The sequence below is a fragment of the Eubalaena glacialis genome, chromosome 3, assembly GCF_028564815.1.
Source record: "Eubalaena glacialis isolate mEubGla1 chromosome 3, mEubGla1.1.hap2.+ XY, whole genome shotgun sequence".
Classification (NCBI taxonomy): Eukaryota; Metazoa; Chordata; class Mammalia; order Artiodactyla; family Balaenidae; genus Eubalaena; species Eubalaena glacialis.
The window spans coordinates 96564088-96579258 of NC_083718.1; the positions used below are offsets into that span (position 1 = coordinate 96564088).

The 15171-nt window shown below is 42.5% G+C and overlaps 1 protein-coding gene across 3 annotated transcripts in view; it reads right to left on the reverse strand.

Annotated features, from left to right (window-relative positions):
- RAP1A (RAP1A, member of RAS oncogene family) overlaps nucleotides 1–5908 on the reverse strand; it is a 74730-nt gene extending 68822 nt beyond the window's left edge. For all 3 annotated transcript variants that reach the window (XM_061183702.1, XM_061183701.1, XM_061183698.1), the window contains exon 1: nucleotides 5796–5908. The gene's annotated coding sequence lies outside the window, so the exon portion shown is untranslated. The remainder of the gene's footprint in view (nucleotides 1–5795) is intronic.
- Between the last annotated feature and the right edge of the window lie 9263 nt (nucleotides 5909–15171).

The following is a 15171-nucleotide window of genomic DNA, read 5'->3' on the forward strand; positions in this document are numbered from 1 at the left end:
CCCACGAGCCACAACTACTGACCCCGCGTGCCACAGCTACTGAAGCCCCCGTGCCTAGAGCCTGTGATCTGCAACAAGAGAAGCCATCACAATGAGAAGCCTGCGCACCGCAACGAAGAGCAGCCCCCACTCGCCACAACTAGAGAAAGCCTGCACACAGCAACAAAGACCCAATGCAGCCAAAAATAAATAAATTAAAAAAATAAATTTAAAGAAAGGTAGTGCAGGGACTTCCCTGGTGGCCCAGTAGTTAAGACTGTGAGCTCCCAATGCAGGGGGTCCGGGTTCAATCCCTGGTCGGGAACTAGATCCCGCATGACGCAACTAAGAGCCTGCATGCTGCAACTAAAAGAGCCCGCATGCCGCAACTAGGACCCGGTTCAGCCAAATAAATAAATAAATAAGGTAGTTCAAAAGACATCAATGATTTGGAATAGATACTGAAAACTACATAAAACCCAAAGATTAGTGTTAAATGTCAGCTCCTAAAATAATTATGTTATGGTTGCTTGCTTAATGTCCTATAAAACAGCCAACTTGTCTAGAACAGAATGATCCTATTTATAAATGAATTTAAAAATATCACTGAAAACAGAGTGAATGAATTTACTCTCCAGATCACACATCTGACAGATCTGAAATGTTCAGTCTGCAATAAGAGAGAATTCCTACTACTACTAACTTAGAATCTTACAAGCGGCATTTGGGTTTTGTCCAAAGAAACAGTTGTACCCAGTTCTTTGTGTCTCTCCAACTTTACACTTTTGTCATTGATAACTAAGCCACAGTTCTAGCCTAAGCAAAGTTATTTTTTTACAACCAAAATGAGTGAGTACAACACAGCATTGCAAACAACCATGCGTGTTATAGGTATACATGTATACTTGTGAATTTAAAGTAAATCAACTCAAGTTTTAATTAATCCAACAGTGTCTTTTATCAGTTATGTGTTTAGTACATTCCTATCCTCATGAGATATAGCCTAATTTAAATATATTCTGAAACCAAACACAGAATTACATATTTAATTCCAAATTTGGTTAGTTTTACCATTCCACACTTTGAACCACTCTCTATCAATGTGAACTAAATAAATACGCTGAAGATAGGAAACTTATCTCTATCTCTGGGAAAACTGGATATGCAAAGAAATCTTTTCCAGATTTATCTAACCTAAATTTATATAGCCTAAGTAAGTCATCAGAACTTAAAAAAAAAAAAAAGCCATTAGTCTAATGATTGAAATTAATTTCATAGAACATATTTAACCCTGATATATTCCACTTATAAAAGTATACTATTTCTTATTTCAACTCCACCTTAATCATCATACACAATTTTCTTTTTTTATTGGTGCATGCTTGTACCTTCTACCTCTAAAAGGCCTATTTTCAAGCAAAAATGACAGAATGGCATAGTTCACTGTTTAACTGATCAGAACATCATGGTAAGTTTATAGGTTCAAATTTCACACACAGAAAAAAGGGGAAAAAATGGATGTTTCATCTATCTCAGTAACATAAGAAAGCTTAAATATCTTTATTTTTAACATTAATCATTTCCATAAGATATGAATTTGGCATTAAGTCATGCAGCAGTATATGACATCAGAATGAGGAGAAAATACTTGGCAATATGCCACAACTCTTTTTAAAACTGATGAGTTCAATTTGAAAGGAACATTAGGAGGAAGCAAGTTTATGTTCACAATTTTAAACTCACCACAACATTAAGATATAAATGCTTTATACAAGATATTTTTATTGACCTTCTAAAATAAGAGAATTTTAGAACTGGGAGCTTAGAGGTTATCCGAGGTTCAGTGAACATCTGCTGAGTCTCTAGCATGTGTCAGACACAGTGCTAGGTGCTTGCAGGTAACTCTATTAGTTCAACCCACTCACTTCATAGATATTGGAGTTTCCGCTCATGCCAAATCAAGCCATGTAGATGCCCAGTGGTATGATTCTATCAAAACAGACTGGTATCATCCTCCTTTATAATCTAAATAAAATTTCAAAGATGCAGTGCTGACCTTACTTAACAGAAACAACAGTCTCTGTGTTTTGAATAACTTATAAAGAATTACAACAATTTAAAAATTCAACTGTGAAAGTCCTCAACTAAGTACTAGCTGCGTAATTTACTGCAAAGAACAAAACATGGGGCTATCAGACATGTAAGATTCTAAAGACATATAAAACAGAAATTAAACAAATTGCAGATGCCATTTAAAAATCCCTTTGCAAAAAAAAAAAAGAATTATCAATATGAAAAATTAGGTGCTTGATTGTAATGTCCATTCTATATAAAAGATCATCAACCATATACTAACAAAGTTCTTGAGTAACAGTAAACACTGGCAAGATCTGAAGTTATTTAACTATCAGATTACAAATTACGACAGAATGTAAAACTCCCTGAGGGCAGAGACCCTTTCTAATTCAACTATGTATCCCCAACAGTTAGCACGCTGCTGTTGAATGTTAAAGAGAGAGGTGAGCTAACTAATGAACTCATGTGAGCTACTGGAAAATTCAACCTAACAATCTAAAAGGTCTCTTTTTTATAACTCAAATTATTTTTTAAGTATTAAATAATAATATTCAATGCAAGTGACACTGCATGAAACTTAAGATCAACAACTGTCACTTTTAACTAGTACAATCTACTCTCTGAAGGAATTAATAGACACACCAAGAAGACAAGTATATTTATATAGTTTGATTCAGCAGTACTTCTGGAAATCAATTCCAAGGAAATATTCGAAAAGAAAGAAAATGTTGCATACACAAAAGTGTTCATTTCATTGTTATTTTCAATAGGGGGAAAAGGAAACTACCTATACGCCCAAGAGCAGGTAGATGGACTATTTTGCAACCACGGAAAAAGTTTTAAAATGAAGATTAACCTCCTAAGGTCTTCCTGCTTCCACTCCCAGCCCCCTCTCCAAGTTGATTTCCACACAGCAGCCAGAACATTTCCCACAAACATTAAGTCAGAACAGGTCTCTCTTCTACTCGAAACCCTCCAGTGGTTTCCCATCTCATTCAAAGTAAAATCCAAAGTTCCGACCATTGCCTAAAAGGCTTTATAGTGGCCTCGGCTACTTCTCTAACCTCAAGCTCTCTCACTTTCCCTCTTGCTTACTGGCCTTCTCCAAAAGGCCAAGGCAAAGACTGAGCAGTCTCTGCACTTAACAGTCCTCTCTGCCTGTAACCTTCTTCCCCAAGAGAGCATATATCCCTCACTCATGTCTTCCCTTCCTTGCTACTACCCTTCCTTGCTACTGTTTCTCTTTATCCTCTTACCCTACTTTACTCTTCTGCATACCTCTTATCATCTGACTTATTCTATATTTATCTGGTTATGGCCCATCTCTCCTGATTAGTATATAAGCTCTATGACAGCAAGCACTTTGTTTTATTCACATAATAGGCATTTAAAAAGCACTTGTTAGATTAATACTGAATGTTGATAATTGTTGTACAATAATTATTAACTACGTGAAAAACCATGCATATAAACAAGCTTGGAAGAGAACAGGAAAAATGATCTATGAACATTTTCAAGTGCTGATCATATTGCTAAGGAGTTTGCACAATAAAAATCATAAGTCAGTCGTGATTATGATTTTAAGCTGTCAAAAGTGACTATAACAATCTTATTTCCTTCAAAGCTGTTTGTTTAAAATTACTAGTTTAAAATTATTGGTAAAAGTTATTAATGAGAACTTCTCCACATAAAATTGTAATAACAATCACTCTTAAATCTTGTTCCCAAAGACCCAAAGTTTAGTCTGTAAGGGCAGACACTGTCATTCCTGAGGTCACACAGAAGGTGAACAAAGGCTTTTGAACAGTTTTAATATGGAACTGAATAATACTCAGGATTCCAGTTTACATTTAAGACAAGCACCCATGGTTGGTTTCAGAGGGTCCCTGAAACTGAATGTGAAATTTTGTGCATAAATGTCTATTACTTCTTTCCTGAGGAGAGAGTCTATACGTATATTTCACTATATTCTCAAAGGTGTCAGTGGCCCAGAAAAGGTTAATAATTACTATTTTGTATATTGGAAGTGAAATGCAATCTTCTAATTTGAGCTACCTCTCAAAAAGATAGATGATATGTAAAACCTAGACACATCTTTGTAATCAAACAATTCATTCAAGAAATACCAAGTGCCTACCATGTGCCAGTGGGCACGGTGTGATCCTCAGTACCTTACACCTAAGTATAGTTTGTAGTACATAATTCAAAATGCGGAGTAAACAAGATTCATTGAAACACCAGACTAAAAAGAATTTCAACCAACACAAATATAATTTCAAACAGAAAGTGTTATAGGAAATCATAATAAAGACAGACAGGGGCTCAGGGCCTGATTTAGTGCTTATTATGGCAAAATATCACAGATATCAGTTACATCAAAAGAAAAGAAAAACTACACACACGTGTGCCCACCCCCACACACTCTGACAGGAAACCAAAATAAAGTTTCCAAATCCTGTTTCCAGCAGCATCCCTCTGAGACTGCCCTTTCAGCATGCTTTTGAAGGTAGGAGCCCCACGTTAAAACTAAGAGCTGATCCTTCACTTTTACTGTAATAAAAACAGAAAAATAATCATCTCACACCCAGGAAGCAGAAAACTGTGGCCACCTGTACGACTGTGACCCAATAACCTCCTGCCCTGTTATTCCCTTCCTTCTTATAGCCACCTCCCTTCAAAGCAGTGACAAAACGATCTTCCCTCCCAAAACGGAATACATTAACTCCTCAACGCTAGTTCTTTTTCCAAGAGGCCAAAAGGTCCCCTATACTGGTTCTTAGCCCTGTGAGTTGATGTCTTCCCCTCATCTTTCCCCCATAGCAGTAAATTACACAATTTATCCGAAGACACTGTCCTTAACTTCCTGAACGAGGGGGCAAAAGACACTCCTACCAGTCCCAGTTTGAAGGAAGACAAGAAGAATCACACGGTGACCTCTTCCCTAACAAAATTCAGGGAAGAAGCAGAGACCCAAGAAAGGCAACGCTGAAAAGGCGAACACATGGCATGCTACGGAAGACGTGGGGGAGAGAGGGCGGGAAAGGAGCTGAGAGGTGGAGTGGGGTGTAGAGATGTCAGCCCTGTGCACTGGGGGAATGAAGGAAGGAACGGGAGACCCCGAACCCTAACAAGTGAACACAGAAAGGACACCCCTCTCGTCTACCCGCACCTCTCCAAGCAGCCGAGGGAGAACAGAAAATTCACCCAACCCTGCAACCCCCTCTACGCGTGCCCCCCAAAGGGTGAGCTGGGTTTGAAAGAAGATCTGACCCTAGTCTGGGGACAAGCAAGAAGAAGAAAAATGCAGCGATGTCTCATCTTCTACCTCTCTCAGACAGCGAGGGGCGAGGGCACTGTGTCCGGGGAGATGGCGAGGGAAATGGGCTTGTGCCATGACACCTCGGGGAGTTGGAGGGTGGGGGACACAATGTCCTCTTTCTCTCCCACACCCGGCCCGGGCCCCTCCCGTCCCTCTCCCGCAGGCCCAACCACAGTCGACCGGCTCGGTCCGCGGGCGTGGTTGGCTCTGGCCCCGGGCGGCAGCGGCCGGGCCTCCCCGAGCCCTGGCCCCTCCCGCCGGCCAGGCCCCCGGGCCGCCGCCCCGGACACCGAGGGAACGCGGAGAAGGAAGGGGGAGCCAGGGGACTGACCGGCGACAGGAGCCGCCTCAGCCCGGGCTCGGCCGACCCGCGCCCCCTGCTCCCTCTGGGGCCGGCTCCGGCTCCCCGCCCCTCACTCACCCCCACGGTCCGGCGCCTCCTCCACCTCCTCCTCCTCCTCCTCCCTCCTCTCGGCCGTGGCTCCTGCTCCGGCTCTGCGCGGCGACAGCGGCGGCGGCGGCCTCGAGAGCGGCGGCGGCGGCGCCTCCAGAACGCGCACGCACGCAGCACGCAGGCCCCGCCCCCCTAGTTCCGCCCCTCCCCCCCGAGTCAGTGTCGGCGAGGTTTCGGCCCCGCCTTCCCCGCGGCTTTCCGGAGCCCGCTTAAAGGGGCCGCGCTGGAAGGGGGTGGAAAAGCTAAGAACGCAGAGGAAGGAGCGCGGAGTTGCGGCTTTGCCTTGCGCTGGGTGGTGGTGTGGGAGGCTGGAAAGGAAATGAGGAAAGGTCCGAAGATTCAGGAGAATAGAATTTTGGAGGGAATGCAACCATTTGACAAGTATTAATTGAGCATCTAGTAGGTGCTAGGCACTGTCCTAGGTGCAGGGAATAATGCCGTTGGCAAGCAAAGGCCCCGTGGAGCTTGCATTCTAGTGGGAGAGAGGAGACACAACAAACAAGTAAACAAAAATTTCGGGAAGTGATGTGGTGTGAAGAAATATAAAGCCAGGAATGGGGTGGCTTTATAGATGGCCAGGTATTGCCCCTCAGAGGAGACCTTTGAGCACATACATGTATGATGTGAAGGGATGAGCCTAGCAAATACCTCGGGAGGGGAGGGATAAGGGGGTCTTTCCAAGCTGAAAGAACATCGGCCATAAACTCAGCAGTGGGAATAGCCTGGCATGTTGCAGGACCAACAAAAGGCCAGTATGGCTGAGTGTAGTCAGTTAGCTAGAGAGCAGTAGTAGTTAGGCTGAGAGAGGTGGGGAAGAGGTCAGATACTATGGAGGCTTATGGGCTGTTAATAAGAGCAACAGAAAGCTATGGGAGGGTGAGCAGAGGAATGACCGCATCTGATGCACGTTTGAAAAAGTTACTCTTGCTAATGTGTGTAAAATACACAACAGGGAAGCACAGATGTCCTCAGGGAGACCAGTAAGGAAGCTGTTTATGGTAGCTTGGACTAGGATGGCAGCAGAGAAGGGGTGAGAAGGGATGTATCGGTATGTATTCAGATGCATTTAGATTTGGAATGGATTTGGCAGAGAGCGTGTGAAGGAACAAAAAATCATGAATGATTCTTAGGTTCAGGGCATAAAGGATAGGTTAATGGTGATACTATTTAATGAGATGGGGAAGATTTAAAGAGGAAAAAATCTGAGGTGGGGGAAATCAGGAATTCTGTTTTGCACATGTTACATAAGGTGCTTTTTCTACATCCAAGTGGAGATGTAAAACAGTTGGATGGATATATGAGTCTGAAGATATGAATTTGGGAGTCATCGGCACATAGATGCTTTTTAAAGCCTTAGGTCTACGTCAATTCACTTAGGAGGGAGAGTAGCTAGAGGGGAGGAGGGAGAGTAGCTAGAGGGGAGGAGGAAGATGAACTTCAACCTTTGGAAATTCTGTAGAAGAGGAGAAGGAGCTACCAGGTAGGAGGAACACCAGGAGAGGGTGGAGTGTTGGAAGATAAGAGAATTGTTTCAGGAAGGTGGGAGTGATCAATCTTATCAAATACCGTTGAAATAAGTAAGATGAGGACTGAGAGTTTGCACACTGCATTTGACCCGATGAAGGTTGCTGATGTCCTTGATGAAAGCAGTTTCAACGGAGTCATTGGGCAGAAAGTCTGATTAGGGTGTGTGAACAAGAGATGGGAGGTGAGGAAGAGAAAGTGTTTATAGCAAGTCTAAACAGCTCTTGAGGAGCTTTGCTGTAAAGAATGAGGGAGAGAGAGGAGTACTTGGGATTAAGGGAAGGTATTTTAAAGATGGGGGATGTTTCCTTATGTTGGTATGCTGGAATGATCCTTTGGAGAGGTAAAGGTGATGACGCAGCTGGAGAAAGCTTGTCCTCCAGTAGGTGAGAAACAATGAGACCTAGCGTAGAAGTGGAGGAGTTGGCCTTGGATAGGAGCAAGGACAGTATGTCCACACACTCTTTTTGGAGAGAAGGCAAAGTCCGTGGGTGCAAATGCAGGTAGGTCAGGTAGTACATTTGGTGGCCTGTTCAGGCCACTGACGTGCAGGAGGCAGGTGGGAGCTGAAATCCAGCCCCTATTCTGCCAACCAAGTTTGAGGCCAAATCAACCTGGAGGAAGGGGCGCCTTTTCTAATTGCTCCAACTGCAGAGGTGGTACCTTTTAACAAATCCTCCACATCACACACACGCACCCGCACACGCGCGCGCATGCACACACACACACACAGTCTGTGTGCACCTTTTCCCAGTTTGCACCGAATATTCTTTGTTGTGCGGTTGCCTCAGTGGGTTTGATGAGGTAGATTAGGGCTGTGAGCTTTCTTTTATTCTAAGCAATAGAAAGCTGTGAGTGGGGAGGGGCTGTTGGCTATTTAAGGAGATAGAAGAAGGTGAGAAGGAATTCCCTCAGAGTGGAAGAGTTACTGGAGAAGTGTAGTATGGACAAGGCTGAGGGCCCTCTTGAGTCAGTGCTCCTGTATCTAAAGTGAGACTACTCAGCAAGGTTGTGTGGTTTTTATCCAGCCACATTCCTTTGCTTGCGGGGTTGAAGGAGAGGTGGATTTGGCCAGGGCTGGGTTTTGCTGATGAAAGTCATTAGAGGGGGAGGGGTACAAGCCAGGGAGTGGTTATAGTGATAAACCTTAGAATCTAAGCTGAGAGGGAAGAGAGGGCAAGTAAAAAAGCGGTGGGGTCAATGGTTTCGTGGTTCTTGTAGGAGAGAAGAGCTCAAGAGGAAGCAGTCAAATAAGTGGGATCAAGGGGACTTTCCAAGGATCGAGCATAAGGAAGGGTGAGTGAGGCAGCTGGGAGAGAGGAAGCGAAGGTATCTGTGAGAAATGAGGATCCAGGCAGGCGCCTAGGAGCTGAGGAAACAGTAGGCTCTCGGGCTCCTGCCTTGTCACAGTTCTTGTGAGCCGCTGATCTGGGGGAGGTTGAGGGAGCCGCCCTAGCTGGGGAGAAACTGAGCCCAGTAGGGGATAAGCCAACTCAATACTGCAAGGAAGGGGAAGTTGGAGGACGGGGAATCGTGTGGCTTTACAAGGCTTGGGAGAGCCCACTCATGCCCTGCTTTACCCACCTGAACATTTGTGTAGATGCTTTGTCCTGCCTGGTGTTTGACAGAAACTAAACGACATCTTTCCTCCTTACTTCCCCTTTCCTGCTCTTGGCACTGTCTTTCTCAGTTACTCATCCACCAAAGCTCAGCCACCTTTAATCCATCTTCCCCATTCCTGTACCCGATTGGTCCTCAAAGTGTATCGATCAGCACCGTCCAACAGAACATTCTGCTGTGATGGTAATGTTCTTTAGCTGTATATTTAATACATAATCACATGTGGCTATCAAGCATTGCTTGAGGAACTAGATTTTAAATTTTATTTAACTTTAGGGTATTTAAATTAGATTTAAATAGCCACATGTGGCTGGGGGCTACCATATTGGAGAGACACGTATAGACCTTTCCTACCTAATGTCTCTTCCATCTGCCCCCTCCTCTCTATCACCATTGCCACTGCCCTAGGTCAGGTACTGATTACCTGTTCTCTAGACTTTTGTTGTTTCCTATTTGGTCTCCTGCTTAGTTGCTTTCCCTTCAATACATTTTGTGTTCTTTCCAGAACCATCTCCCTAAAGCAGTGGCCAGATCACAACTCCACCCTATTTTAAAAATTATTTTCCCTGTCAAATTAGATAAAACTGCTTAATCTGGCATTTGTCCAGTTATATGTCTCCATTCCCCTTTTCCAGCCTTACCCTGCACTGCCCCTTTACATAATATAGAGTTGGTTCTCAAGCAAAATTGAACTGCTTGCTATAGTTTCTACCAACTTTTTACAAAGCAGTCAACGCGTTTGCCTAAATTGTCTTTGCTTGGAACAGAGACAATTGCCTCTAGGCCCCAAATTTGTTGAAACTCTTGAAGGCCTCTCTCGCATAGCAGTTTATATCTGGAAACTTTTCTTTTTTGGCAGGATGGGGGTGGGTGCCACACGTGGCATGTGGGATCTTGGTTCCCGGACCAGGGGTCACACCCGCGTCCCCTGCCGTGGAAGTGTGGAGTCTTAACCACTGGACCGACAGGGAATCCCCCCTGGAAACTTTTCTGATTTTTCATCTCCTCTGAAATACAGTTTCTGTGGGGTTTTTTGTTTGTTTTGCTTTTTGTTTTTTTTTTTGGCTGCGCTGCACGGCTTGTCGAGATCTTAGTTCCCTGACCAGGGATTGAACCTGGACCCCAGCAGAGAAAGCACTGAGTCCTAACCACTGGACCACCAGGGAATTCCCTACAGTTTCTGTTTTTACCTCACCCGTGGCACTTATATGTTGCCTTGTCATGTATTTTATATATTCATTGCATTTCCGTTACAAAATATTCCTCCTTGCAGATCACTCTGTTCTAATTGTGTTAGTGCCCCTTGCAGTGTCAGTCTTGCACCTTATATATATGAGGTACTCCTCAACTAGCCACTGAATTGAGTTCTACAAGAGCATTTGTGCCTCTCTCTGCCTCTAAGAGTAATATCTCTAACCCTGAAAGAGAATGTCTGTATACCCTGGGAGAAACAAAAAGAAAAAGAAGCAGAAGAAGCCAAAAAGTACTCCTGTTACAGTTGAGAATTTCTTAAGTTGGAAGGCCAAGTTTGATGCAGAATTCTTGGAAATTAAAAAGAAATGAATGAAAGAGGAAGAACAAGCAGGAAAAAATAAAGTGGGAAACAGCCATTTGAAACAGAGCGTAATTTTGACACATCTGATATCCAGTTCTTGGAGGATGCTAGAAACAATGTGGAGGTAGATGATTCTTTGTTCCAGGATCTGGAGGAGGATGAGGGGGATCCAGACTACAATCCTGCTGACCCTGAGAGTGACTTGACCAACTGATGGGCTGCCCCCATCCACAGAGAGGTCTGACTGCCACAGCATCTGTGGCTATGCTGAGAGGGTGGTAATTTTCCTTTCTCTTTTTCTAAGAAAAAATAATTTTCAGGAAAATATTCTTCTGATAGCTTTCATCATTGAACTTAATAAACTGACCTTAAAATTAAAAACAAAAACAAAACTAATATGAGATTCCAATTTTTGAAAAGAAGCAACCTGACTATATTTCTTTTCATGTTACCATTTGCTGAGAGTTTCTTCCAAATGCTTCCCGACTTTTACAGGGTACTTTTACAACTCAGTTCTAGCTCGTAACCCTAGAGAGCAAGGGCATGCTTAGAACTGACAGGACCAGCATAGCTACTCCTAGGGCCAATTTATGGAAAAGACCTTTAAGAAGTGTTCAGATGGTGATACAAATCCATAAAAAGAGGTTTCCATCTAATAAATGTTCAGAATATGTATTTTTAGGCCTCGGACTCTTAGAAACCTGTAACCCGAGAATAGAATTACATGTGCCGTGCTCTGCAGTGCCAAATATACTTTTCCTGTTGGTGCAGTGGTTTTAAAGATTTGAAGAGCAGTTATAACATTTTACACAAAAAACATAACTCAGGTGTATAGGACCTTAACATCTATTTATTCAGCAAACCTTAACCAAGTGCTTGTTACTTGCCAAGCAGTTATGCTTGTTGCCCGGGATACAAAGACAGGAAAGATATGGTCCTTGGCTTCAAGAAGGACACATGGTAAAACTGACCTGACGTTGGTATATAACTTTGAAGTTTTCAAAATGTTTCCAAAGTACCTAATTTAATCCTACCAACAATGTCATTAAGGTAGGTATCAGGCTTATTTTGCACTAGGGAAAACTTGTTCAGGGGGATTACATGAATTGTACAGAAGCACAGAGCTGTTAACTGGCAAGATCTTGAGCTGGAACCCAGATCTTTTGGTGTCAAAACATTGGTTGAATTAGAACGTAAGTTCCCTGAGGACAGGCACTTGATCTGTTTTGTTCATTGCTATATTCCCAGAGCCTAGAAAAGTACCAGGCATATAGTAGGTTCTCAATAAATATTTCAGGAGTGTGTGTGTGTGTGTGTGTGCGCGTGTTGTTGAGAGAGAGTGAGGGGGGGCAGTGGGTGAGGGAGGGAGAGAGAGTATAGCCAACCATCTAAATCATTAGCATATTTGTATCTAATATTTGCATATTAGTTATGTGCTAAGCTGATCTTTTCTATATTAGTGCTGTTCAAAGTGTGGTCCACAGACTGGTTCTGGTCCATAGAATTGTTTAATACCAATTGTTGTAGTTCGTTGGGGCTGCTATAACAAAATATCACAGACTGGGTAGCTTATAAACAACAGAAATGTATTTCTCACAGTTCTGGAGGCTGAAACTGAGATCACAATACCAACTTGCTCATGTTCTGGTTAGGGCCTTCTTTCTGATTCGTAGCAGCACCTTCTTGCTGTGTCCTCACCTGGTGAGAGGGGCTAGGGGTCTCTCTGGCATGTGTTTTATAAGGGCACTAATCCCATTCATGAGGGCTCTATCCTCATAAGTACCTCCCAGGTGCCCACCTCCTGATACCATCATCTTTGGGAGTTAGGATTTCAACATATGAATGCGGGGGTGGACACAAACATTCAGACTATAGCACCAGTTGACCTTAAGTACAGAAAATGAGAGTAAGCATTTAGAGTCTTTTGTGGCTACTTATATTGCTGTGACATACAAGTGAGTGGTCAGTAGACCTGTCTACTTGAGCAGGGCATAGACCAGTGCAGGTGTTGCCCAGCTTGTATAGTGAGTCACATGAGGTATGAGCTGTATAGTAGTCAGACAACATCTAATTTTTTTTAACCTTTTGACCCCCTTCACCCATTTCTCTCACCCCCTCCACCTCCCACATCTGGCAATCACCAATCTGTTCTAGATATCTATGAGCTTGTTTGTTTTTTTGTTCTTTTAGATTCCAAGTATGAGATCATACAGTATTTGCCTTTCTCTCACATATTTCACATAGCATAATGCCCTCGAGGTCCATCCACGTGTCACAAATGGCAAGATTTCCTTCTTTTTATAGCTGAATAATATTCCATTTTATATACATACACCAGATTTTCTTTATCGATTCATCCATTGGTGGACACTTAGGATGTTTCCATGTCTTGGCTATTGTAAATAATGCTGCAACAAACATGGGGGTGCATAAATCTTTTCAAGTTAGTTTCTTCGTTTTCTTTGGATAAATATCAAGAAGTGGAATTGCTGGATCATATGGTAGTTCTATTTTTAATTTTTTGAGGAACCTCCATACCGTTTTCCATAGTGGCTTCACCAATTTATAACCCTACCAACTGTGCACGAGGGTTCCCTTTTCTCCACAACACTTGTTATTTGTTGTCTTTAATAACTATTCTAACAGGTGTGAGGTGATAGCTCATTGTAGTTTTGATTTGCTTAATTACTGATGTTGAACACCTTTTCATGTTTGTGTTGGCCATCTCTATATCTTTGGGAAAATGTCTATTCAGATCTTCTGCTCATTTTTTATTCAGGTTGTTGGTTTTTTGCTATTAAGTTGTTTGAGTTCTTTATATATTTTAGATATTAACCCCTTACCAGATATATAATTTGCAAATATTTTCTTCCATTCAATGGGTTCCCTTTTTATTTTGTTGAAGGATTGGTTCTTCTACGAATGTTTGGTAGAATTCACCAGTGAAGCCATCTGGTCCTGGACTTTTGTTTGTTGGAGGCTTTTGATTACTGATTTGATTTCATTACTGGTAATTGATCTGTTCAGATTTTCTGTTTCTTCATGATTCAGTCTTGATAGGTTGTGTTTCTAGGAATTTAATCATCTAAATTAATACTAACCACTTTGGCTATTTGCCACCCACCTTCTTTTCCGCCTGGATATTCTTTACTTTTTCAGAAAGAAAGCACTTCATGCCTTTGGAGTGAAAGGGTCAGCAACAGATTGGAAATTTTTTTAAAACTTCTTTTTCACCACAGAAGCTATATCTACCGATCTTATGCTGTGGAGGCATTATTGCTCAGTAATTAAGCTTATGGTCTTTGGAGTGAGACTATATAGGTTTATTTTTTAATTTTTTATTATTTTTTTTTAATGCCTAACTTACTTTTTTATTTTTTATTTTTTTGGCTGCGTTGGGTCTTTGTTGCTGCGTGTGGGCTTTCTCTAGTTGCCGCGAGCGGGAGCTACTCTTTGTTGCGGTGCACGGTCTTCTCATTGCGGTGGCTTCTCTTGTTGCGGAGCCACGGGCTCTAGGCGTGTGTGCTTCAGTAGTTGTGGCACGTGGACTCAGTAGTTGTGGCTCGCGGGACCTAGAGCACAGGCTCAGTAGTTGTGGCGCACGGGCTTAGTTGCTCCGCGGCATGTGGGATCTTCCAGGACCAGGGTTCGAATCCATGTCTCCTGAGCTGGCAGGCGGATTCTTAACCACTGCACCACCAGCGAAGTTCTATATAGGTTTAAATGCAGGTTCAGCCACTTACCAACTGTGCCACCTTGGGCAAACTACTTAACCCCTTTCACCCTCAGTGTTCTTTTTTGTGATATCGTACTAATAAAAGTACAAAATATCATAGGGTTTTGGTAAAACTTTTAGCAATCAGGCATGTAAAATACTGTTTTTAGAACCTGGCACATAATGGCAAAATGTTGGTTTTATGTTATGATAAATATTATCTATCATTATTATTTTATTCTAAGTTCATAAAATTTCATGCTGTTTAAAAGATTTTAAAAATCTTGACTATAGAAGTAATTCTGTAACCATCCAAGCCTGTAAATGGGTGGTCACTTTTCAATTATCCACATTATTGAAAGATAATAAAGATAAGCTAATTCAAAAGTCCTTTATTTTTTTTAATGCATTGTGTGATCTAGGGACAATATATTTGTCTTCTAAGTGGCCATTAAAAACAGTTTCTATTTCCAAGGAGAACTTTTTTTTTTTGGCCGCGCAGCCTGCAGGATCTTAGTTCCCTGACCAGGGATCAAACCCATGCCCCCTGCAGTGGAAGCCTGGAGTCTTAACCACTGGACCGACAGGGAAGTCTCTGCATGATGTACATTAGAGTGGAGAGTACACACACTGATAAACATAAGTGTTTGTTTGGTGGTGTGTAGATTGCCTATTTATATGTTTTATACAACAGACTTTATATGCCAGGCCCCTTTCTGCTAAGCCAGCTCATTCTTTTCCATTTCTTTCTGTGAACATTGTCATTTGGGAGGAAGCAGCTAGTCAACCATGCAGCTCTGAAACTCCAAGAAAGAATCAAAGATTTCTGCAGCAAGGAAGTTGGATAAGGATGAGCACAAGGCAGAAAACTTCTGGCCACTGAAGAGGAAGCTCAATATAGGCAGGAGGCCAGAATGTGCCAACAGTAA